The sequence below is a fragment of the Callithrix jacchus genome, chromosome 10 (genome assembly GCF_049354715.1).
Source record: "Callithrix jacchus isolate 240 chromosome 10, calJac240_pri, whole genome shotgun sequence".
Lineage (NCBI taxonomy): Eukaryota > Metazoa > Chordata > Mammalia > Primates > Cebidae > Callithrix > Callithrix jacchus.
The window spans coordinates 109,888,905-109,915,227 of NC_133511.1; the positions used below are offsets into that span (position 1 = coordinate 109,888,905).

Here is a 26,323-nt window from a genome sequence, read left to right on the forward strand (position 1 = left end):
AGCTGGTCAGGAGTAGAAACAACTCCAACACCAGCACTCTGACTCCAGAGCTCAGCCCCTTACGTTTATTAAGTGACTGAATGAATGACTCGTGTGCTACTTGATCTGTTTGCTTCTGAAAGAGTTAATTCACATGCAGGGGTGGCTGCAGCGAGCTTCTTTGTGCAAACACATCCGTATCATGCATACATGCACATGTGTGTGCTGCCCACACTGGAGTCTATTGTCCTGCCCCTGATTCTTGCCTCTCAATTGGACCATGCTCTGGCCCTATGTCTGAGGGTCTTTCTATAGTCTCTTTGCTCAGCCAGACTCGTGCTTACTATGCCCTAAAGGATCAATTGTTCCTAAATGCAGGGAGAATGTTTGTCAAGGGGAGGGGAAAGGAACCAAGATGGTCTACAAATGAACCGTGACAGATAAACCTCGCCTCCCAGGAGACTCTTGGGAAATATACAGGCTTATAAAATCGCTCTGGGACATTCCAACGTGGAAGGCACAGACGCATCTAAAATCTACCAAAACGTCCATTCATGGGATCAATTGCTCACTGCCTCATCAAAAGCTCAAGCGCTCATGCTACACTAATGCCCTAAGAAGTGAAGGAGGGACTTGGGCAGTCTTCCAGGGCCTGAAATAGCAGGCCGGGTGTTAGACCTTGGTGAAGAGGCAATGGTGAGCTATAGAAGGTTTTTGAGCAGGAGAGGGACATGGTCCAAGCTTCACTCCTGAAGATCTGTCTTCCTGCCTGGTGGAGGATGGAATGGAGAGGCAGCAGAGAGACTGTGGAGGTTAGAGTTGGGAACTGGGTGAGAGGTGATGAAAGCCCAGGTTAAGGAGGTGGGGTCCATGGAAGGGGTGATGAGAAGGGAGGGGCCTCATTAAGGAGATGTTTCCAGGTAGACAGGACTGGGTTGTTCGGGGAAAGGGATAGAGAGTGGAATTCGAAGGTCCATAAGTCTGGGAGACTGAATGATTGGAAGCATTCCTGGAGGGGCTATTTCTGGAGCAATAATAACAGCAATTGCTGTATAGGCCTTCTCTCTGTCAGGCACTGTGCTTCATGGCTTTTGCTGTATTAAATACTCAGAATCCCCTCAGGTGATAACTGCCATCGTCTCCATCTTATACATGGGGAAACTGAGGCACAGTTACCTTGAGAGAGATTACCTAGCCAGTAACTGGTAGAGCCAGGATTCCACTCCAGGCAGCTGCCTGCAGAGCTTCCGTGGGTAGTGCCCACCCACACAGCTCTCCATCTACAGGCCTGCAGGAGGCTGTCTTTATTTGTGGCGTGGACACGAATTTTCAAGCTGAAGCACTGAGAGGAGAGGGACCAGGGCAATTTAGGCTTCCTGTAGAAACTGACCCTTGTGCAGAAGCAGCACCTCAGGGAGGAGGCCACAGCCCTCTGGGGCTCCTGGTTCTGTGTGGTAGGGACATCAGCCTGGAAGATTAATGAGAGGGCAGGGGAGGGAGGAAGGGAAGGAAAGGAAGGAAGAAAAATTGCTGCCCATTATACCTGTCCTTTGGCAAGGCCAGGTAATTAGCAAACCCTCGGCAATAAAATATTTCGTTTTGGTGTAATTGCAAAGTAATTATGTGGTATGGGTTGTGTATTAATCGTGTTGATTAATTACACTCAGGTAGTAATTAAACATCTGCTTGATAATCGTGTACAGCCTGAGGCTGAACATTTATACACATACACACATGCCTGTGCCACATGCAGAGCTCCTTGGGCTCTGCTCACTGTGTGTGTGTGTGTGTGTATGTGTGTGTGTGTGTGTGAGAGAGAGAGAGAGAGAGAGAGAGAGAGAGAGAGAGAGAGAGAGAGATTTGGGTGTGTTCTACAGTCCCTGGCTGAGTTAGAGACCCCTCCCTCCTCCACCATACAATGACCACTTTGTTCCCTAGCCTCACCTGGAACACCGGGAGGAACTGACCTCGGACTGGGGCCGTGCCACCCTGTGGCCCATCTCAGAAAAGAACATGAGGCCAGATGTCTCCTGTCTGGCAGGACTGCCCGACCAAGCTGGGTTGGCACAGGGGCTCAAGTGCTCCACACGTGGCCGTGTGCTGTTATGTCTTAGTCTCACTGCACTTTGCCACCAGTCCCCTCCTGCACCCTCTTAGACTGTTTGGCTTTGAGGACCCTTTCTTAGGCAGATTCCTTTTCCCCAGCTGCTGGGAGAAGGTTCTCATTATAGGAACCACTTGGGCTGAGGCCCAGGTACCAGCACAGCACACCCATTAGGACTGGATTTAGTGACCTGATCTTGGCCACTGTGGGGACCAAAGCAGGATGCTGACCTGAGTGAGGAGCCCTGGTTCTCACCTGGATCCTACCTCTGCTGTGTGATCTTGAGCCAGTCACTCACCTTCTCTGTCTCTCTGCTTCCTGGTCTATGAAACAAAGAAAAACTGAGCTAAGAGGCCTCCAAGGGCCCTTCCCATTCTGCTGTACTCAGATTCTAATTTGCTGTATACTAATTAGGAATCGGAGACAATTTAAATTCAATACATATGATCCTCAGTGAGTAAACAATTGGAAATAATTCCTTCCTTTATGACTTCCCAAAGACTCACTCATGAGCAATGAGAACCCAGCTGAAATCAATAGCTTTTATTTCTCAGACAGAGAAATTGCAGATTCCTTGAACTGCTGGGCATTGCAATTCATTCTTGTATTTTAAAATTTTATGTTTATGTTTATGGACTGCCATTAGATAATATGGATTCATCCTGAAGGTTGTTTTTTTCATTAACTCATTTTACTTATTAGTCCACATTTATAGCTTGGGTTTAATAAGCACATTGCGCAAAAGTCATAAAATACCCTTCTTCTTTAACAATATTTTAAAATCAAGACTCTTTTCTGAGTCATCTCAGGTTTATTTGCTCATAACTTGCTTCTCCTGTGATTTGACACCCAGTACAGCCATCTCTAGCCTGTTATTCGACCTTGAGCTGGAGTGTCTTTATTCGTAATACGGGAAAGACATCACTAGTTAATAAAAGTAATAAATTTTAAAAGCTAGGATTCAACAATGACTGTATTCACAGTGGCTCTCATATATAAGCTGGTTGAATCTCACATTCCTATGAGGTGGCTTTATTTTTTCTCACTTTGTAGGGGAAGAAACTGAGGCCCAGAGAGGTTAAATGACTTGCCTGAGGTCACACAGTTGGTGACAGTGGCAGAGCTGGGATGCAAACCCAAAATGTCTGTGTGAGTCAAGCTGACACCTAAAATTAACCCTCACAGTGTCTAAATCAGCCACCACCTTCCCTCCCATCTCTACCCTTGGCCTGTCAACATCCCTTTTATCCCCTCAACCCTACCCCTCACCAGGCCCCACCCATCCTCCTTCCATCCTCCTTCCATCCTCTGGTTTTCTGTTTCCACTTGCCCGGACTGCTTGCTGCTTTTAATCTCCAGAAAGCACACTTCTGCCCTATGATCATCAGTGGCTCCCCATTGCCTGTGGATAAATTCCATCATCTTTGGCCTGGCATTCAAGGACCTTCATCATCCACCCCTTGCCTTCAGTTTCTGTCTCATTTCCCACTCTGCCCCAACAGGCAGGCTTGGCTCATGGTCTCGAATACCTACCCACACCTGGGTAGCCCCATGCCCTGGTCTCTCTGCCTATAGGGCCCTTCTCTCATCTCCATACATTCCAATCTTCCCCATCCTCCAGGACACCTTCTCTGGGGCCTCTCAATCCTCTGAATTCATAATGATATGATGAACCCCTCCTTAGCCACCTGGAGGCCACCTGCTGTGTGAATGGCCTTCTGGTTTCTGGCAAATCAATTCTAGCTATGATGTTCATCGTGGATAATGGTAAAGAAAACGAGACATCTAGGGGCTGCACAGAACTCTGTTTTTGAGCCTGAGGATTTCTTAGATGAGGAAACTGAGGCCCAGAGGTGAGGAAAGAGGAACTTGGGTAAAAGAATCCACTGAATTCTCAGTCCAGGCTCCCTGGGAATCTCTCTGCTATTTCCTGGGTTATCTTGATCACTGGGATTAGAACTACCACTCTGTTGGTGATCATGCACTTGACAGTTTGCATGAACTTGACCTAAGATAGGCATCTCAGCTGCTCTGGGAGGTTTTACCAAGGCTCAGAGATGTGAGTTGCCTGCCTCGACCACACAGCCAGTGTCTAGCAGTGGAGCCAGGCCTGGAATGCCAGTCAGGCTGTGCCACGGCTGTGCTCTCTCCGACTCCCTGTGGATGCTGATGCTAACTGGCATGGCTACCTGCTGGCAGCAGCCTTGTGTTTATGCCAGACCTGATCTTCAGGATGTATTCCCCTGTTTGGAGCAGGCAGCTAAAGAGTGAAGGAGACAGAGCCAAGGAAAATGCCAGACCAGACCTCAGTGAGAGGGATCTGGCCTCAAGTAGTGTGGGATCAGAAGACAGGTGACATGGGCCAGGCCCAGCTCACCGCCCTCAGAGCTGGGCTTCCTGGGCTGTGGGGTTGACCAGGGCCTTGTGACTGTCCACTCCCAGCCCCATCCACCACTCAGCTGTGTCCTCCCCAACTGGCATTTCTGGGCCTGGTCTTGGGAAAGGAGCTTTATCTGAGGATGACACACACATGCGTTTACAATGACACATGTTCACACCCTGAATCCCCCAACACACAGATGCATGTCCACCCCCACATGCTCCTGACAGTCATGCACACATGCGTGACACACGTCCTCAATGTCTCTAGTTCACGCTCTATTTTAAACAATCTAGGTGGCAGCATCCCACAGTGATCGAGAGCTTCGGCTCATAAAGCAAATAGGGGTTCAAATTCAGTCTATTTCACAGCTGTGTGTCTGAAAATTACCTAGCTTCTCCAGTCTTCAGTTTTTCATCAATAAAATGGGAACGATAGCACTGTTAGAATGAAGTGGGTGGACACACGTAAAGCACTGACCACAGGACCTTTCTGTCTCATTTCTACTCAGCTCTCGCCAGCAGCGTTGGCCTGTGGTCTCAAACACCTGCCCCCCACCCCCACGTCCAGGTATGTCCATGCCTGTGCTCACCCTGGGCCCATTGCCCGCAGCACCCTGCTGCCATCTCCACACACCCATGTCTGCCCCCTCTTCCAGGAAGCCTTCACATGCCCACAGGCGTTATCAGGGGAATTAGTGGAGGAGAAGCTCCTCTGCCTGTGAGTTATTAGAAGTGCAGGTTTCAAAGCTGGCCTGAGAGATGGTAGAGACTGATAAAGGGTTGGTGATCCCGTTTCACAGATGGAGAAACTGAGGCCCCATGCAGGGGAGGGTGTGCCTGAGTGTTCACAGCCAGTTAGTGTGGTGTTGGGACTGGAACCTCGGACTCCTGCTTGTGCGTCTACAGTTGTCACTTCCTTCTGAGAGTGAAGACTCCTCCCTCCACGGATCTGTTAGTTGGGTGGGTGATCTGGTTTTCTCAGCCTTTTTGAGGGAACATGGAAGTTGGGGGAAAGATGGAGGCCAAGGGGGTCTTCAGATGAGTCTCTTTATCAAGTGTGTGATGGCGGGTTACAGAGATGAGTGGAGATGCTGGGGAGGAGAGGCCCAGAGAGGCTGAGAGAGACACACTGTGGGGACTGGGACAGGGGTGGCTGAAGCATGAACCATGGGTGACCCTGGTGAGCCTGCAAGGACGGCGTGGCTGTGGATGCTGCTACCGAAACCGTCTCTGTTGTCACCTCTTTCCTGCAGCCGTTTATTTATTTCTTTATCATGCCCTTTTGGAAAATGCTGGGAATGCCACCCCTCCTGGGGAATCCACCCTCCCATCCCTCCCCAGTTCACACCGTCTGGTGTGACATTCGTGCTCACCAGCTTGCAGAGTGCTAATGACATTTGCATTTTGCTGGCTGGTGAAATGTGGGTTGTGCTTGGTGACTGGGGTAAGGGGATCCTACAGGCAGGTGGGAGGTTCCCAGCCTAGAAAGAGGGGCAGGCTTGCTGGGCTGGGGGCCCGCTCAGGTCTCTGAGATGTAGAGAAAAGGGAGAAGCTGGGTGCAGAAGAGAAAATGGCTGGCGGAATTTAGAGAGGCTGTTTGTCTAAAGACTTGCCAGGAACACAAGGCAGCTCCAAGTCCGGTGTTCCACCTCTCCTGGCATGCACAGCACTATCCTCCTCTGTGCTGCCTCCTTAGCATTTATTGAGCAATTTTTATATGCCAAATGCTCCTCTGTGGGCTTCACAGACTTATGAAAGTCATTTTAATTCCCAGAAATCCTTGGGAAAAGATGCTATTATTATTCCTATTTTACAAATGAAGAGTCTGAAGCTCTGAGAGGACCCCTGACTTCCCCCTTCTGGAGGGAGGTTGTGCCAGCCCGTGGCCAAGGTCTACATGTTTCCAAAGCCCATGCTCTTGGCCACTGTGGGCAACCTCCTGTTCCTTGTCTGGGCTTGAGCAGAGCCAGAAAAGTCTTGTCTGCTGAGGCCCACGACTGGGAGGTGAGCATCCTCTCCCCTCCCCCACCACAGCATGCCACAGGCTCCTGCTGTGCTCCTGGGGCTGCTCCAGTTTGACAGCTACAGAGGAGGGTATGGTCCCAAGAGAGGCTTCAGCAAGAGTCAGGAGAGACTCAGAGTCTAGGCCTTCCTCTGCCACCAGCTTGCTGCTGTGTGACTCTGAGCAAGTCAGTGCCCCTCTCTGGGTATCAGTCTCCTTATTGGTGGAAAGAGGCCATTGGTCTGGCTGCATTGGAGCATCCCGGGAATGCATTTTCTTGCATTGAAGAAACTTCTCTCCAATCTGCTTGGGCCCATGGAGTTGCCTTGAACTCAGACATACAAATTATGTTTTACATCAAAGCAAATCATAAAACATTTGCTGCGCCTCCTCTCCCTTCTGCAAGGGGCACTATGCTAGATGCAGGGGGTAGGATGCTTATGTATTTTTACCCCACATGCGTGTACTTGGGCACATGCATACCTTTGTGTCTTAGGATTATTTCCAGCCTACTTCAGTCAGATCTAGATGTTGAATCCCCAATCCGAATGCTTACCCCAGGCTCCTGCAGTCTTGGTTTCATCACCCCGCCTCCTGCAGGGCTGGGAGAGCCTTGCAAAGGGAAAGAGACCTCAGCTCAGGCAGGTAATCATGATTGCTTCTGCTTCTCTCACAGGTGAGCATCTCCCAGACAGCCTCAAGCTTCAGATGAGCTGAGCTTCTAACACTGCTATAAAGCAACTGGAACCCCTTGAATTTGATTTCTGGAGACGCGGGCATAATCCTTTTGCAGACGTTTCAACGCTGGCTCTCCAGGTAACAGGGTTTAGGCTTGTGCAGCTGGGGGATTTTTGCTACTTTTGTTGTTGTTGCTGTTATTGTTGCTAACGGTAACCGTCAGCAGGGCACCTGTCATTCTCTATCATTCATTCTCTTTCATGGATTAGTGTCTGTCTCCCCCATCATGCCAAAGGTCCATGGCAGGATAGTAACGGGTGCAGATAGTGTGAGTGGATCTGAGCCAGGGGTTCTGGGGTGTCACTAGATTCACCAAAAAGATAACCCTTAGAGGGGCCAGATAGCTGAGAGGGCTGAGGTGCAGGCTGGCCCATCAGGTTGCTGGCTCATGGACCCCAGGCTCGTGTGGGGAAGGGTGGAGCTATTGTCCAGGTAAGCAGGAACCAATGGTGGGTCAGAAGTAAAGGTTGGCTGCAGTGGGTGGTGAAGAGGGCAAAGGCTGAACTGAGGTCAGATGCTGCATCATTTGGGAGCCAACATTCAACTTAAACTGGATTAAGCAAGATAGGCCATTTTATTAGTTTTTTTTTATTGGTTTCTAATATAGTGATGATTTGGGGCCTATTTATAGGTTTCAAGGCAGTCAGGGCTGAATCCAGGGCTCAAATGCTGCTGTTAGACAGAACTGTGTCTCACCACAACTGGATTCTCTGCTTCCCTCCTTGTGACCTTCAGTCCTTGGCAGGCACTCACCATGTGGCAGCAGGGCAGGGACCTGCAGCTCCAGATGGGCGCCTTTCTCATTTCAAATTCAATGGAAGGAGAGCCTCTTTTTCCCAGGAGTTTCAACAAAAATCCCAGCGTTGAGGCTTATTGGATAGTCTTGGGTCACATGACCACCTCTGACCAATCACTGAAACCTGGAGGCTAAGATATGCTGATTGGCCAGACTGAGCCAGTGGTGTGTGGTGGCCAGTGCTGGGTGGTGGACCAGTGGTGGGTGGTGGTGGCATGGTGAGGTCAGGAGGTGTCATGGGTTGGGGAAGTCAGCCTGAATGCATGAAAGGGGATGGACTTCCAAGGGGAAATCTAGGCATTATTTTTAGAAAAAGGAGAAAGAATGCTTAGCAAACAGAACAGCAGATTCTCCCTATTGGTGTCATGGTGGGAGTAGGGGGCGATGAAACGCCCAGGTGGTTGCATGTGTCCCAGTTGGGGTCCTTCCTGTGATTTATGGTACCAGTATTGGCCTCTCTCTGAGTGCCTCATTTTTAGTGAATCTAGTATCTGAAAGCCCGACTCTCTCTCTATCTCTCTCTCTCTCTCTCTCTCTCTCTCTCTCTCTGTCTCTCTCTCACACACACACACACACACACACCCATACATTTGATGGATCTATCTGCAAGTGATGCTTCACATTCCAAAATGATTGTTCCAGATAGTCCTTCTCATAAAGAGCCCCTGCACTCGCTGATGGCTGCGCCACTATTTCAGCCACCCCAGCACCTGGCCACCTTGGGTAGACCTCCTCTCACTGGGAAAGTCTTTTCCTTCTTCCCCCACCTCAACTCCTTCATGACTGGGGGAAGTTTCTCGAGCCTCTTTAGGGTTTATTTGTCCTAAATGGGCCCCTTCCCAGAAGACCAGCCGCAACCTTGCTTTTCTGAAGCCCCTTAGAGTGACGGAGGAGGACGGAAGGGAGGGGGATGGGCACTAGTTGAGTGGAAGCTCTGTCTCCGGGGCAGGAGGGTCCATGTGGCCAGGCCAGCCTGGCAGCCCTGCTACCCTCCATCGAGCCAGTGTGTCCTGCATTTAGGGTGTGGGATGTGATTTCATTTAAGAAAAGATTCCTCTGTGGAAAAAATACTGAAAACCACAGCTTGTGATGCTGCCTCCCAGACAGCTGTGGCCAGGCACTTTGTCAGATCTGCCCTTGCTTGGTTTTGGTCAACCACAAAACTCCTGGCCCTCCCCCAGTCTTTCTCTCACTCTCTGTCTCGTCTGTGGGCTGCGAAGCTCTGAGTCACCATGCAGCCAGCTCAGCGCTCAGCACCACCCTACCTTATATGGTGAGCTCAGCACCTCTGGGTCAGTGAGTGTTAATTTATTTATTCAGCCAATGGCTATCGAGTGCCTACTGTGAGCCAGGCACTGTTTTAGATGCTGGGAATTGAAGGTGAGCAAAGCCCAAAGGCCGCTGTCCTCAGGGTCCCCTGCCCTCTCCTCTGGGAGACCTCCTGGGGGCAGGACCCTCCTCTGGGTGTCTTGCCCCCAACCCCTCACCTGATGTCTCACATAACGCTAAACCATAACTGGGCTGGCCTGGTGGATATGTCAGTCAGTTACTTTCTACACCATTTGTAAAGCCCCACACCTGTGCCTGATGCAGCAGAACTAGCAGAATGACTTGGTTCTCAGCCTTTAGGACTTAGGGTGTAAGGTGCAGCTGGTCATGGCCCTGGGGAGGAAGAAGGGCACCTGTTAGAGATGTGTATGCAGACCTTCTCTGGGAGTGTGCACCTGTTAATAAAACTCATCAGACAAACCCTCCTTCTCAGGCATTCTTCATTCATTTAGATGCACTCAACTGGCACCTCAGAGGCCAGTTCTAAGGGAGACTATGTCAAAGTCAAGACATCGAAGGTGCCAGGCGAGGTAGCTCACGCCTGTAATCCCAGCATATTGAGAAGCTGAGGTGGATGGATCACGAGGTCAGGAGTTCAAGACCAGCCTGACCAACATGGTGAAATCCCGTCTCTACTAAAAATAAAAAAATTAGCTGGGCATGGTGGTACATGCCTGTAATCCCAGCTTCTCAGGAGGCTGAGGCAGGAGAATCGCTAGAACCCAGGAGGTAGAGGTTGCAGTGAGCCGAGATTGCACCATTGCACTCCAGCCTGGATGACAAATCCAGACTCTGTCTCAAAAAAAAAAAAAAAAAAAGACATCCAGGGTAAAGAATGGGAAGGTCCAGAGCAGAAATACAAAGGAAGACTTGAGGGTTCAGAGCCACAGGGAGATGTTCCTTCTGCACATTGGTCGTGTAAGATCAGGGGATGCAAGGCCTGTGAGCTGCACCTGGATATGGGCCAGGTGAGGACACTAGAAAGGGCATTCGGGAGGAAGACACAGCGAGAGCAGAGGCCTGGTGGTGGGACCCTGAGGCTTGAAAGACTGTGCCGGGCAGGAAGCCAGATGAAGTCGGTCAGCCTTCTTTCCCACAGGCCTCCAGGCTTGGCCATGTTGGGCCTAAGGCTGTCTTGTCTTCAAGGCTACTTTCAACTACAGCTTGGGCGTGGCATTGAGTAGCTCCTCCCTTTTTTCTTCGTCCTCTTCGTCCCTGGGAAAAGGAGTTTTGGAGGGCCCTTTCTAAGAGATGGTGCTGCATGAAGACCAAGAGTTCCTAATCCTCTCATTCCTGAGATGCTTTACAGAGCTTAGGACTCATTTTCACTTAGAGCATTGCAAGCAGCCAGCCTGGTGGCAGACCCTGGGCTGGAAGTTGGGAGACTTGGGTTCTTATCCCTGCTGCACTACTGATGTCCTTAGCCTCCTGGCCTATAGTTTGTCAAGCTCCTTCCAGCTTGAAATGTATTCCATGTCAGACCTGGGTTCAGACCTGAGCTCTGCTAGCAGTATGGCCTCAGTACTCTTATCTGTAAGTTAGGGATAATAATAGTACACTTCTCATAGGTCTCCGTGAAGATGAAAGGAAATACTTGCCTGATGGGGATCGGCATTCGTTGTAGTACTGATGCTATTATTATTCATATTTCAATTGTATTAATATAACTCTGTGGGAGTCTGCAGTGTATAGGTGCCTGTTGGTCTGTGTCTCAAAAAACTTGGTGATGGGGTGGGGGAGGTCACACCCCTCCCATCTCCAAATAGTGATGGGGGTGTGGCTGCCTTACCCAGAATCATATTTATTCATTCATTCACCAACACTTCACTGAGCACTTGCTGTGTGCCTGGGCCTCTGAGAAGCACATGGGGTCCTATTGGAAAGGATATTCAGGGTCCCTGCTCTTAGCAGCTCAGGTCTTCAGGCTGAGACCTTGAGGGGAAATCCCACCCAAGCTTTCCATGACACCCAAAGCTTTGTTCCATCTTCTCTTGCCATCTTGGGTCTAAGGCCTTGGTGAAGTGCCAGAGAATCCACTAAAGTGGACTGGTCCAGTGTTGTACCTGTTCCTAAAGGATGGGCTGGATTGCCAAGTCCCAGCTCAGCGTCGTGAAAACTGAAGTATTTCAGAGGGGAAGATGAGCTGGCCCCTGGGCACCAATGGCAAGGTTATGTTTCATTTTCGCCCCACTATCTTTCTTGTTTGAATCCTGAATAGCAAAGAGTTTTGATTATTTCTGGAGGACACCAAGCCTGTACGTGGAAGGTGCTGGGGTCCAGCCTGCCCCTGTGCTTGCCTTGTGGTTTCTTGGTGGCTGTGGGTATCTCACCCTCTCTGGTCTCTGGCAACCAGCAGAACCTGACATGTGAGGCATCAGCCAGTGGCTGGTGAATGGATGGATGGGGGAAGGATCACAGTGGACTCACTAGAATCCATATTGTCCCAGCGTCACCCAGGGTGGCTGGAGACACCAATCTCTTGGCTTGTTTTTTCGTGACAATTTGATTTTGGCTCCTGTGGAATATCAGGAATTTCTAAGCTGTGGAATGGACACAAAACAAATGGCTTTTGAGCTTACGGACTTTGTCAGTTTCATTTCGGGGAGGCAGCCTGTTGTGCATCCTGATTTGAGGACCAGCGCTTGCAAGTGCCAGCTCCGAGGCTGGCTGACCTTGGGCACATTATTGAGTCGCTCTCAGATTCCAGTCTCTCATCTAGAAAATGGTGGCACTAATGGCATCATAGGGCTGTGATGAGCTTTAGATTAAATAATGAGTGTTAAAACATGTAGCAGAGCTCTGGGCACGTGGCAAATGCTCAAGAAAGGATGGTGATGGTAAATTTAATGACCACCCTTAAGCTATCTGCTGCATCTTGCTCCCACATGGGTTTTTGCAGACTATTTGCATGTGTAAGACAAAAAATTACTTTGAAAAGTTGTTATTACACAAGCAATATATGCTTCTTACAAATTCAAATGATCTGGAAGGATTTAAATTAAAAAGCAAATTCTCCTTCCCTCCACCTGCCAGCCCCATCAGTCCCTTTCCCTAGCAACATGCTCTTTGAATGTGGAGCTCATCAAGACTAAACCTTTTCTTTTTTTTTCTTTCCTTAAGTGCAGGGGACAGGAATGCAGGCAGGAGGGGACAGTAGCCTGATGGCTGTTGCAGCCAGTTGTCACCCAGGCTAAAAGTCCTGAGTCTGGTGCCAAGGGGTCCCAGAGGAGTAGGGACAGTCTGGGGTCCTTTGCACAGCCTGGCTTCCTGGCACCTGTTTGCTCTGAGTCATGGGGGGTCTCCAGCACTCTCTAGGGTCTCAGAATCCTGGGGATGGAAGTGGCATGAGCTGAACCACATTCAGGCCAGACTTGGAGTGCCAGGCTCACAAAGTGGATGGCCACCTGCCAGGGGCCCCTCTTCTGTCATGGTGCCCCAGGGCTCAGTCCAGCTCCAGCTTCTGTGACCCTGGCAGCACAACCGATGGTTCCTGCTTACCTTCAGACTGTCTGCACTCCCAGCTGTGCCCTCTGCTCGGGCAGAGGTCCAGGTCCAAGTGAACACAATTGGCATTAAGCTGCAGCAGGACTGGCACAGGGCCGAGCATATCGCCAGTGCTAAATGGACTTGCAGCAGGTACAAGGCGTGCCATCTGCCTTTAATTCTCTAAATCTGACTTAATCTGCCCTCAGCTTCCTCTGCCCATTTGAAAGACATTCAATCCCAGTCATGTTGCGGGGGAGGGGGTTTCTTGCCACCTAGGAACACGTAGGAGTCTTGGTGGCCTTATAAGATCCGAAACATTTGGGAAAGGCTGCCGGACTTGAGCCCGCACAGGGGCCCCGCAGACGGGCTTCTTTGCCAATCTCAGGGTCCAGTGAGGGCAGGCAGGCAGCCGCTGTTTCTATGCTAGCCAGGGTGCAGCTGTGGCCTTTCATTGCAACTCCAAGCTATGAGTTTTGGTGTTGTCTCCCGACCATTCCCTGGCATCTCAGGATCAGCCCATCAAAGTCTGATCACCTCCTGGGAGAGCTGTTCTGGGAACAGGGCACCTGAGCTTGTGGCTTTTGGATTCCCCCAATTTGGCCCATCTCCAGAGACACTCTCCACCCCTCCCCTCCTGCCTGCTTCCTCTGCTGCTCTTCTCTGGAGGCTCACACCCCGGCCACCTTCATTTGCTTCAGCCTAAGCTGTCTTCCTAGGCCCAGCCACTTTTCTGTCTGGCCTGGGAAACCAGCCACCCTCAAGGCATAGGACCCAAAGACTTGGCCACCATCTTGGGAAAGAAGAAGAATGCCTACTGCGGAGTGAACACATTGGGAAAAAAAGTCTCAAGATATTATCCTGCCACTCCCATTTGCTGCATCAAATGCATCAATACCTTTCATTCAGGTATTGATCGAGCACCAACCTTAAAGCAGATTCTTTCAGAGACTGGAGGTGAAAACTCAACAAAGACCAACCTCAGGTTGATGTTTAAATTGCAGTTCTCAAACATGGTCCTCAGACGAGCAGCACCAGCATCTCCTGAGAACTTGTTGGATATGCAGATTTCTAGGCCTCCACCCCAGACCTACTGAATCAGAAACTTGGGAGTGGTGAGGCCCAGCACCCTGGGTTTTGAGAAGCCCTCAGGAGATTCTGATGCAAGCTCCACTTGGAGGGCCCCTGAGGGCCACAGCAGGCAGCAGTTTGTCTAATGCACCTCAATGTAGCAGCCCCGACCAGGCGATACATGCTAGGGAAGGGGGAGGTACTGGAGAAGGCTTGGTTTATGAATGTCTTTTTTTTTTTAAATTGTAATTTAAGTCCTGGGGTACATGTGCAGATCTTGCAGGATTGTTGCATAGGTACACGATGCAACAGTGCCATGGTGGTTTGCTGTCTCCATCCCCCCGTCACCTCCATCAGGCATTTCTCCCAGTGTCATCCCTCCCCAACCTCCCCACGCCCCACTGTCCCTCCCAAGCCCCCCAACCCCCAACATACCCCAGTGTGTGATGTTCCCCTCCCTGTGCCCACATGTTCTCATTGCTCAACACCTACCTGTGAATGAGAACATGCAGTGTTTGGTTTTCTCTTCTGGTGTCAGTTTGCTGAGAATGATGGTTTCCAGGTTCATCCATGTCCCTATGAAGGACACAAACTCATCATTTTTTATGGCTGCATGGTATTCCATGGTTTTTTTTTTTTTTTTGACAGAGTCTCACTCTGTCATCCAGGCTGGAGTGCAGTGGCCTGATCTCGACTCACTGCAACCTCTGCTTCCCAGGTACAAGTGATTCTCCTGCCTCAGCTTCCCAGGTAGCAGGGATTACAGGCACACCCCTCCACACCCGGCTAATTTGTGTATTTTTAGTAGAGGCAGGGTTTCACCATGTTGGCCAGGCTGGTCTCAAACTCCTGACCTCAGGTGATCCACCTGCCTCAGCCTCCCAAAGTGCTGGGATTACAGGTGTGAGCCACCACACCCGGCTGGTTTATAAATGTCTTAAAGGCGGACAAAGGAGTTTGTGTGTGAGTTGAGAGAGAGTAGATTCCTGGCAGAGGGATCGACACATGCAAAGTCCCTGGGGCATGACAGCGAAGAGCATTCAAAGAGCTACAAGTGGTGGCACTGGGTGGAGTGAGCAGAGGAAGTAGAGGAGCGGAAGGGATATCAGATAGGCCTCTTGTGCTGAGTTTGGACTTTTCCCCAGGAGCACTAGGGAGCCATGAATGGGTTTATGCAGAGGAGGCAGAGAGGTGATACCCTGGAAGATGAGATGGCAGGGAGGTGGGATAATGGTTGAGGGTGAACAGCCCCTGGACTCAGTTGTCTCCAGCTGGTGACGGTCTGGCTTCTGGGTGCAGGGCTGAGCCTGCGAGGAGACGGAGCAAAAGGAGGCCGGGTGCAGTGTGGCTATCCTGGTCACGCAGGAGCCCTGCCTCTTGCTACATCCTTCTCTGAGGGGATGCAGATGGAGGCTAGAGCGCCGGTGGCCATCTGCTGCCACTCTCTGTCTGAGTGCTGTGGAAGCCTTCAGTCACTGCCCGGGACTATAATTCATCTTGCATGCTCCCTTTATCTTTTGGTGGGTAGCGGAAACAAAAATACCATCTGCACATCTGGGTGCTAGGCCTGGAATGAAGGCACCAAGACATTCAAGAGCTAACCCAGATGCCCCTGAGTGTGGAACTGGGAGACCAGGAAAGCTTCCTGTTGGGGCCTGAGGTGTGGGCCAGGCTGTGGGTGTGGGTCTGGAAGGCATCTGACCTCCCCACCCCAGTACTGGCATGTGGAGCCCCATGGAGAGGAGGTAGCAGAGGAGGCTTCAGCCCAGCCCCTTCCTCAGAGACCCCAGCCTTCCTTGCTGCTTTCCTAGGGCCACGCAGGCACGGCTTAGTAAATGGGGCTCACCTCTCCCGGGATCACTGCTGATTTGTGGTGAGCACCCCCAAGATCAGAGCTCTTATTTGGAAAGGAGCTTTCAATAAACTCGCCTTACAGAGAGTGTAACCACTGGCCGGGAGGAGAAAACTTGCCAACGACAACCAGGGCCCCGACTCCTCGGGGCAGGCAGAACTGGAGAGAGGGAAGGTGGAGTCCCCACACCAGCGCAGAAGGTGGGGCCGGTGTGAAATAGGCCCTGGTTGGAGGGCCAGATGGGGACTCTACATGCTTTGAATCTGGCAGCTCCTGCTTCCAATGCACCCACTGCTGGTGCTAGTTTAAAGAGCAGTTACTTGGAGTTAGGTGATGCCGGCCCTGGTCTGTGTGTATTTAAGGGTCATGTTAGCCCCAACCCGCGATCACTGCTGATGTGTGGTGAGCACTCAGAGAAACTGTGGTTTTGGCTGAGGAGGAGCCAGCCAGGCTCTGCCCACTAGGCCTCCTCTCGTAAGAGGGTTCAGGCCCTTTTTTCTGCTTTACTCTTAGTATGGGTTTAACTCTCAAAGGAAATGATCAGCAAGGATGTGTGGCCTCACAGGCTGGGCTGGGAGGGATTTTAAGGTTATCTGTTTTGACTCCTTGAGAGGTGGTCATTCAGTTTCTGCTTACATACTTCTAGAGATGGGGAGCTCATTACCAACCAAGAGAGTGGTGTTCAGACTGCTTTGAAAAAAGTCATTCCCCTGCTTCGCAAAGACCTTGGGTCTAAATCCTATCCCTGCCACTTGCTGCGCGACCTTAGACAACTGACTTACCTTCTAGAGCCCCGGTTTCCTTTTGTCTAAAATGGGTTTCGTAAATACCTGCTTCTCACTCATGGAGAGGTTAAAACCAGTTAACTGTACAACCAGGGACAAGTCAGATCTCTCCACAGTGCATAGAAGCTGAGCCCAGATGGTCTTCTCAGCAAACGTACATGTCTCACGTCCAATAGTATCAACAGGGTAAATGTCAGCTTCTCCCTGGCACGTAGCTGATTCCAGGATGTGATTGGTGCTACCCCCTCCTCCCTTTGATGGAATCACAGTGCCTTAGAGACATGCCCAGGCCCCGCCCATGGCTTTTATCCTAACCCAAGGGGCCTCAGACCACAGCATGCCCTGAGCTGTCACACCAGCTCAGTGTTCAAAGGCTTCTGGGAGGCTCAGTTTCCCAGGAGGCCTCCTTCCCTCACATAGTCCCCTCTTGGGACCCTGTCAGAACCCCAGGCCCGCCTGCCTCACATAACCAGGCTTTGCTTCAGGGTTTTAATGAGGTCAGGGGTGGGTGGGCAGCATTGCCTAGACTCCCACAGGAAGTAACAAGAATGTGCCAGTGTGGAGAAGGAATCTCTGAAACTGGCAGTAGCTTCTGATCTTGTGACCTCTGGCCTCTGCCCACAGTGCCACCCTTCCCACAGGGCCTGGGCCTTGCCCCCACCATACCCTTCTGCAATCCTGTTTTGCTCTTGCTCCTTTGTTTGTTTGTTTTTGAGACAGAGCCTCTCTTTGTTGTCCAGGCTGGAGTGCAGTGGTGCGATCTCAGCTCACTGCAACCTCTGCCTCCTGGGTTCAAGCGATTCTCCTGCCTCAGCCTCCTGAATATTTGGGATTACAGGTGCGTGCCACCACACCTGGTTAATTTTTGTATTTTTAGTAGATACAGGGTTTCACCACATTGGCCAGGCTGGACTCGAACTCCTGACCTCGTGATCTGCCCTCCTCGGCCTCCCAAAGTGCTGAAGAGTTTTATAGAGGTCTAATTTACACACCATAAAATTTGCCTGTTTTAAGGATATGATTCAATAGTCCATAGTAAATTTACACAGTTTTGCAACCATCACTACAATCTAATTTTAGAATATTTCCATCATCCCCCAAAGAAACCTGGCACACAATTGTCATCAGTCCCTGTTCCCGCCTCAGCCCCTGGCCACCACCAATCTACTCTGTGTATCTATAGATTTGCCTTTTCTGGGCATTTCATGTTTTTTTTTTTTTTATTGGATTTTAGGATTTGGGGTACATGAGCAGAGCATGCAAGACAGTTGCGTAGGAACACACATGGCAGTGTGCTTTTCTTTCCTTCTCCCCTTCACCCACATTTGGCATTTCTCCCCAGGCTATCCCTCCCCACCTCCCCCTCCCACTGGCCCTCCCCTTTTCCCCCCAATAGACCCCAGTGTTTAGTACTCCCCTTTCTGTGTCCATGTGTTCTCATTTTTCATCACCCGCCTATGAGTGAGAATATGCGGTGTTTCATTTTCTGTTCTTGTGTCAGTTTGCTGAGGATGACGTTCTCCAGATTCATCCATGTCCCTACAAACGACACAAACTCATCATTTCTGATTGCTGCATAATATTCCATGGTGTATATGTGCCACATTTTTCCAATCCAGTCTATTATCAATGGGCATTTGGGTTGATTCCAGGTCTTTGCTATTGTAAACAGTGCTGCAATGAACATTCGTGTACATGTGTCCTTATAGTAGAACGATTTATAGTCTTTTGGATATATACCCAGTAATGGGATTGCTGGGTCAAATGGAATTTCTATTTCTAAGGCCTTGAGGAATCGCCACACTGTCTTCCACAATGGTTGAACTAATTTACACTCCCACCAACAGTGTAAAAGTGTTCCTTTTTCTCCACATCCTCTCCAGCATCTGTTGTCCTCAGATTTTTTAATGATCGCCATTCTAACTGGCGTGAGATGGTATCTCAATGTGGTTTTGATTTGCATCTCTCTGATGACCAGTGACGATGAGCATTTTTTCATATGATTGTTGGCCTCATATATGTCTTCTTTCGTAAAGTGTCTGTTCATATCCTTAGCCCACTTTTGAATGGGCTTGTTTTTTTCCTGTAAATCCGTTTGAGTTCTTTGTAAATTCTGGATATCAGCCCTTTGTCAGATGGGTAAACTGCAAAAATTTTTTCCCATTCTGTTGGTTGCCGATCCACTCTAGTGACTGTTTCTTTTGCCGTGCAGAAGCTGTGGAGTTTCATTAGGTCCCATTTGTCTATTTTGGCTTTTGTTGCCAATGCTTTTGGTGTTTTGTTCATGAAGTCCTTGCCTACTCCTATGTCCTGGATAGTTTTGCCTAGATTTCCTTCTAGGGTTTTTATCGTGCCAAGTCTTATGTTTAAGTCTTTAATCCATCTGGAGTTAATTTTAGTGTAAGGTGTCAGGAAGGGGTCCAGTTTCTGCTTTCTGCACATGGCTAGCCAGTTTTCCCAACACCATTTATTAAACAGGGAATCCTTTCCCCATTGCTTGTTTTTGTCAGGTTTATCAAAGATTGTATGGTTGTAGATATGTTGTGTTGCCTTCAATGCCTCTGTTTTGTTCCATTGGTCTATATCTCTGTTTTGGTACCAGTACCATGCTGTTTTGATTACTGTAGCCTTGTAGTATAGTTTGAAATCCGGTAGTGTGATGCCCCCCGCTGTGTTCTTTTTGCTTAGAGTTGACTTGGCTATGCGGGCTCTCTTTTGGTTCCATATGAAGTTCATGGTGGTTTTTTCTAGTTCTGTGAAGAAAGTCAATGGTAGCTTGATGGGGATAGCGTTGATTCTATAAATTACTTTGGGCAGTATAGCCATTTTCATGATGTTAATTCTTCCTAACCATGAACATGGAATGTTTCTCCATCTGTTTGTGTCCTCTCTGATTTCGTTGAGCAGCGGTTTGTAGTTCTCCTTGAAGAGGTCCCTTACGTTCCTTGTGAGTTGTATTCCAAGGTATTTTATTCTTTTTGTAGCAATTGTGAATGGCAGTTTGCTCTTGATTTGGCTTTCTTTAAGTCTGTTATTGGTGTAGACGAATGCTTGTGATTTTTGCACATTGATTTTATATCCTGAGACTTTGCTGAAGTTGCTTATCAGTTTCAGGAGTTTTGGGGTGGCATTTCATGTAAATGTGCTCATACGTCATGTGTGGAGGTGGGAGGAGACTGTATGCTCAATGATGCGTCCATCTCTCCACAGCCAGCTAAGGCCAATGCAGAAGGGTGGGTTTTTTTTTTTTTTTTTTTTTTAACAGTTGGAAGAGCTCATCAAGGCCTCTGAGTGCAATTTTTACTTCAGTACAAGAAAGAAATCCTCTGTACCAGTCTCCACACTGAGACCCCTCTGACATCGGCATGAATACACCTACTGTCAGCAGCTCCCTACTTGCCAGAGACTATAGGCAATTCTCAGATCCTGATCACATAGAGTGCCAGGCCTGCTAGTGTCATTTGATCTTTGGTTCCATCCTTTGAGATGGAATCATTTTACAGCTCAGGACATTGTAGCTCAGAGAGGTTGAGACACTTACCCAGGGTCACATAGAGGATGACTGATTTAAACCTCACCACATTCCACTCTGCTGAGAGACTACTCATCTTTATATTGGGGTTCACTCTGTCTTATGTTAATAACTTATACCCATTGTTTCTAGTTTTGCTGACTAGACTCACACAGATCACATGAGAGTGGCGTGGCATAGAGACTAGAGAGGAGGAAGGAAACAATGAGGACTTCCTAGAGGAGGTGATGTCTCAGTTGAGACTTAAAAGATAAACAGGAATTAATGAGCAGAGCTGGTAGAGAAGAGTTTCCACGGCCTCCTAGTTGCCAGCTCTTTAGTATTTCACAGCTGCTTAAGGCTGGAGGGAACGGTTTAGAGGATTTACTCTTGCTGTCTGTCACTGGAAGTTTGGGCTGTTATAACAAAATACCATGGACTGGGTGGATTAAACAACAAATATTTATCTCTCAAGATTCTAGAGGCTGGAAGTATAGGATCAGGGTGCCACCATGGTAGGGTTCTCGGCAAACGCCATCTTCTCTTTGTATCTTCGTGTGGCAGAGAAAGAGGAAGCAGGCTCTCCTGTCTCATCTCATAAGGGCACTAATCTTACTCACGAGGGCTCCATCCTCATGACCTAATTACCTCCCACCTCCACATACCATCACATTTGGGGTGAGGATTTCGATATATGAATTTGGGGTGACACAAACATTCAGTCCACAGTACTTTTATTCCTCCTCACACATCACCAGTAAGTGGTGGTCCAGCAGCAGTGCTTGACTACCTCCAAAGACGGGGAGCTCACCACCTTACTTGGGAACCTGTTCCATGGTGGAGCAGTTCTGATTCTGCCATAACCAGCTTGGGACCATGTAGGATACAGCCAGTCCCTCTTCATACCACCAGCCTTCAGGATGCTGGGCCTGGCAGGCGGGTCCTGAAGGCAGCCTGTAAGTCTTGGCCAACATGTTCCCTGTTCCTTCATCCATTCTTCTCGTGTGTGTTGCTTGCTGTAGATGTGGTTCATGCCTGCATGCCTGCACCCCTGCCTCAGGGATGCCCAGACCACACCCGTGGACTGGGAGCAGGTTCAGAGCAGCAGTGAAAAGCCACCTACTATGTCCTCACGCGATCTTTTCTCCATGCACGGAGACAGAGCAAGAAAGAGAGAGAGAGCTCTATGGTTCCTCCTCCTCCTCCTCCTCCTCCTCCTCCTCCTCCTCCTCCTCCTCCTCCTTCTCCCCTCCTCCTCCTCCCCCTCCTCCTCCTCCTCCTCTTTCTTCTTCTTCTCCTTCTTGTTTTCGAAAGAGTCTCACTCTGTCACTCAGGCTGGAGTGCTGTGGCGCGATCTCGGCTCACTGCAGCCTCCGCCTCCCAGATTCAAGTTATTCTCCTGCCTCAGCCTCCCTAGTAGCTGGGATTACAGGCATGCACCAGCATGCCTGGCTAATTTTTTTGTATTTTTTGTAGAGACAGGGTTTCACCACGTTGTCCAGGCTGGTCTCAAACTCCTGACCTCGGGTGATCCACCTACCTCGGCCTCCTAAAGTGCTGGGATTACAGGCATGAGTCACTGTGCACAGCCTCTTCCTCTTCTTATCAAGATACCAATCCTGTCAGATGAAGACCCCACCCTTATGATCTCATCGAACTTTGGTTACCTCCCTAAAGGTCCTGTCTCCAATGAAGTCACATTGGGGTTAGGGCATCAACGTATGAATTTGGGTGGATGGGGGCATAATTCAGTCCATAGCATGCCCCAACCTCGTGGGGTTGCCATGAGGACTCACTGAGTGAATGCATGTAAAACATCAAGTGCAGCCAGTGCCTGGCACATGGCAAGTGCTTTGCAAGTATACATGACCATTGGAGCACTGAGCATTGTGGGAGAATCCCTTTTCCATCGTTGCTGTAAGTCTAGACCTTATGAAAGCCTAAAGAATGGAGTTCACATGTTATTTCATGATAGCAGACATCTATATTGTGCTTACTATATGCCAGGCTCTGCTTTAATGCTTTACGTAAGTCATTGAAGCTTCACATCAACCTTATAAGATCTATACTCTTAGCATCCTTATTATGAAGAAGGGAACTGAGGCACAGAGAGGTGAAGCAACTTGCCAAAGTCACACAGCCATCAAGTGCCTAGTAAGTTAATAGCACACAGTTATCTATTTAAGTAATATTCATTAAGTGCTATCTGCCCAGGCCAGGCACAGGCTGTGTGCTCCAGAGGAGACAGATCCCTGACCAGGCAGTGGCAGGACTGCATGCTGATGTTCTGAAGGGCAGACCCAGGGAACTGCTATGGAGCCCATGATACCTAGGGCTGTGGTGCCTAGCCAGGCCTAGAGAGTCACCAGGAAGGGCTTCTTGGAGGTAGGAATTTTAAGCTGAGGTCAGGAAGAAGATGGGAGAAATGCTTGGATAAGGGGCTGGAGGTGACGGTACGTGGCTATGGGTTGCTGGACGACTCAGCCAATCATTTCCATTCTAAGATATTCCAGTGGTCCCTTGACAGCACGGGGGCCCTGCATAGCCTAGAGACCCTGGGGTGCCCCAGCACTTCGTGGCAACCTGGGGGGTTCCATGTTAGTTCAGGGAATTTCATGGTGGCCCAGTGTTTTTTCCAGCGTTCAAGGGACCTATGTGACCTTGTGACACACGACAGCCCAGGGATTCTGGATAATCCCAGGAGTGCTGCGGTAGCTTCAGGAAGTTCAGACATTTTGGACCAAGGGGATTCTGTGACAACCCCAGAGACTACATGGCAGCTCTAGGGCCCCGTGGCCCTGCTCTTGTGGCTGCAGGAAGAACAATATGCAAACTCAGAGCAGACAAACCCCTTGACTGGGGACAAAGAAAGCAGCATGGAGGGGACTGTACCCAGAGATGTGTTTCACAGGGCTTGAGTCTAAGGAGGAAAGTCTAAGCAGTTGTGGCCAAAAGCTCACTCCCTTAGAGGCCCAGGGGAGCTGAGGGGTCTGGGCTCCTCGGGGTTTATTTCCTTCTGGGAAGCTGAAAATGAGCCACCTCGAGGAGGTCTGCAGGGAGTGCTGTCCTGACTTGTAGGCATGTGACTTCAAGGGGACTCAGGATGTGCCTGTTGCCTGGATGCGGAGGCGCTGGTCTTCAGAGCCCTCTGAGCAAAGCATGGGGCAGAGCCTGGGGGAGCCGTGATCTGTGAGGGGAGCCGGCATCAAGATTGGCTCCTCTGGGGGCTCATATGATCCAGGCCTTCCCAGGCTGGCATTGCTGGGTTTGTTCCAGCTCTGCCACTCCAGGCCGGCTGGGTGACCTCACCTGTCCCCGCCTTGCACCCAGCACCCACAGCATGGGGATGGCACTACATTTGTTTCTTAGGGGGCTGCAGGTGCTGAGTGGGGTGGGAAGACCCCCGCATAAAGGCATGAGGACACATTCCTGCTCCGCATGGAGCTGTGCACTCCTAGGCGACCTCCTTCACACCACTGAGCTTCAGTTTCCTCATCTGTAAAAAAGGAGATGGGCCTTGCACAGCATGGGATGTATAACAACCAATGTCAGTTTCACCTCCACCTCTTCTGCCTGAATCAGAGATGGCAGCCAGGTGACCTGGGCATGAGGAAAAGGGTGGATCTCAAGAGGAGGGCCCATCTGGCCCCTGATAGACAATGGTCTGCGCCTTGGCCTCTGGACAAAACCTCCCTCCTCTACCCTTGGAAGAGCCAGAATGATTGCTCCCTGTGCCAGGCACTTGATCTCATTTAGCCTTCCCTCCAACACTACAAGATAGTACTATAGCAATCCCATTTTACAGACAAGCAAACTGAGGCACAGAGAAGGCAACTCAGCTGTCCCAAGTCACAGAGCAAGGATTCATGCCTGAGTCTATCTTGACTGCAAAGCCTGGACACTAATCACCTCTCTTCCCAGGTACCCTTCTAGAAACACCCCAGGGAGAAAGAGGAAAATGATCAGATGGGAACCAGCCGGAGAACTAATTGTATGGTTGGTGCTTGGGTCAGGGGACATCTTTGTCCCTCAGGTCTGTTCCCAGTGGGGAGGCTGTGATGAGAGGCTAGGGCTGGGTTCCACCCAGGCTGGCTCCTTGATGCATTTGAAAATCTTCCAGCCCTCAACAGAATGGAGCCTGCTGAGACCGTGCTCCTCCCTTTAGCAACCCTTTTTCAGAGGATTCCACTGGAAGAGAGGGAGGGAAACAGACACAACGGAAAGCAGCCCACAGACCCATTTTGCTTTTCCAGCCAAGTGAGGATCAGCATTAAACAGGGGGCAAGGCCCACTTTCCCTGTCCCCTGGAGTTATATCTCCCCAAGAGCTGGAGCAGCAGCTCCATGCAAGAGTGGGAGGCTTTGAACCAGCCCTTTGCAGAGCTACATTCTGCCCCATGGGGCCCTCACAGCCCATGTGGGCCTAGGTCGCCAGACAGCTCAGCTCACAGAGAGCCTCTCTGATGCCACCGCCAAATACCAGACCACTTACCCGGCTTTTCCAGAGCTGCTGTCCCTAACCAGAGCTCTAAGCCTGCAATTAGGCAAGCGGCAGAGGGCTTAACTTTCACTGGGATGTGGGCATTTCAGTAGGAAAGATAAGCTTGGTCTGGATTAAGCTAAAGCATGAAATAATATTTATCCTCAAACAATACTCTCTGGCTGGGAACAAGTCTGGGCCCTGGGGCGGGAGGCTGGGGCTGCCAAACGATTCGCCACCTCCCTCCAGGTCACCAGGAAATTTTCCCTCCTGAACCTTCCTTAGCCTGGCAGTTTGCACAACCCAGTTCACAGCACTTGCTCTCATTATGAAATGGAATCGAGAAGGCATTACAGCTTTCAGTGCACCTGCCCTGTGCAAAATTATCAAATCCTTATAACTACGTTGGGAGTTGAGTTTATTGCCCCCAAATAGATTCAGACTCAAGTCCCAGCTCAGTCACTTCTAGCTCTTGGCCTCAGAGAATTGGCTTCATTTCCTACGAACCTCAGTTTTTCACCTGTAAAATAGGACTGATAATAGCTTTCTCAAAGCATGCTCAGGAAGATGAGCTAGGATTTGTATAAAACAGCTCATCTGCCAGGTGCGGTGGCTCATGCCTATAATCCCAGCACTTTGGGAGCCTGAGGCAGGTGGATCACTTGAGGTCGGGAGTTCAAGACCAGCCTGACCAACATGGAGAAACCCCATCTCTACTAAAAATACCAAATTAGCATGGTGGTATTTTGGCAAACAGGCATGGTGGGGCATGCCTGTAATCCTAGCTACTCAAGAGGCTGAGGCAGGAGAATCACTTCAACATGGGAGGTGGAGGTTGCAGTGAGCTAAAATCGTACCATTGCACTCCAGCCTGGGCAACAAGAGTGAAACTCCATCTCAAAAAAAGCCTCATCTGTGCCCTGGCGCCATAGTAGTACTTAATGAGGTTATAAAATCTTAGTCTTTCTGGTCAAATAGGGCTCAGGTATGTGAAACAGCCTGCCTGGAGTCACATAGCTATTCAGTGACAAAGCCGAGATTCGGACCTTGGGTGGTGTGGCCCTATGGGAGTCAGACTCCAACCAACTGGCCAGGAAAAGGCCCAGGCAAGAGCCAGCCAGCCCTGCATGGGGCTGGGGGTGCCATTCAGACACAGCCTGGAGCTCCGGAGAGGAAAGACCCCTGTGCTTCCTGTCCCCAGGCCCCTCTGTGGAATAAAACACGGCCATTATCTGTTCCTTATCCCACTGCCTCAGTCACCTGTGCCCCTGGGGACTGGGAGATCACCCTGGCTCATTCCCTCGATGAACAAAGAAGTGGGTCAATTCTTTCTCCAAGAGAATAGGGGCAGAGTCCAGGGAGGCGGGTGTCATGAGTCAAATAGGATATATGCCAATGTCCACAGCCTGGACACTATAGAAGGCACTCCTCTGGGTTTTAATGACCTTTGCCACCTGTGACCTTGCTGTGTGGCCGGAGGAGATCCCTGTCCCTCTCTGGTCTTTGTTTACTTATCTCCAAAGTAAGGGCATTGGAAGTAAACAGAAGGGACCACTGCCTAGGCTGGAGAAATCAGGGAAGGCTTCATGGCTGAGGAGACATCAAGCTGGGCCTTGGAGGGTGAGAAGGAGTTTTCCAGGCAGACCAAGAAAGAAAAGGCATTCCAGGCCCAGATTGTAGCACCATCAAAGACACAGTAACCTCAGAGAATGGGGTTTGAGTGGTGGCCCTTTTACAATGATTTGCTTTAATTATGTAAATAATACATGTTCCTTGTTTTAAAAAATAGAAATCATTCGAGTATGGAGAGTA

The 26,323-nt window shown here is 49.9% G+C and overlaps 1 protein-coding gene across 11 annotated transcripts in view; it reads left to right on the forward strand.

Annotated features, from left to right (window-relative positions):
• The window catches only part of TSPAN18 (tetraspanin 18), a 212,967-nt gene that overhangs the window by 132,709 nt on the left and 53,935 nt on the right, over window positions 1-26,323 (forward strand). For all 11 annotated transcript variants that reach the window (XM_035262408.3, XM_035262412.3, XM_035262406.3 and 8 more), the window contains one exon: window positions 7,144-7,283. The gene's annotated coding sequence lies outside the window, so the exon portion shown is untranslated. The remainder of the gene's footprint in view (window positions 1-7,143; window positions 7,284-26,323) is intronic.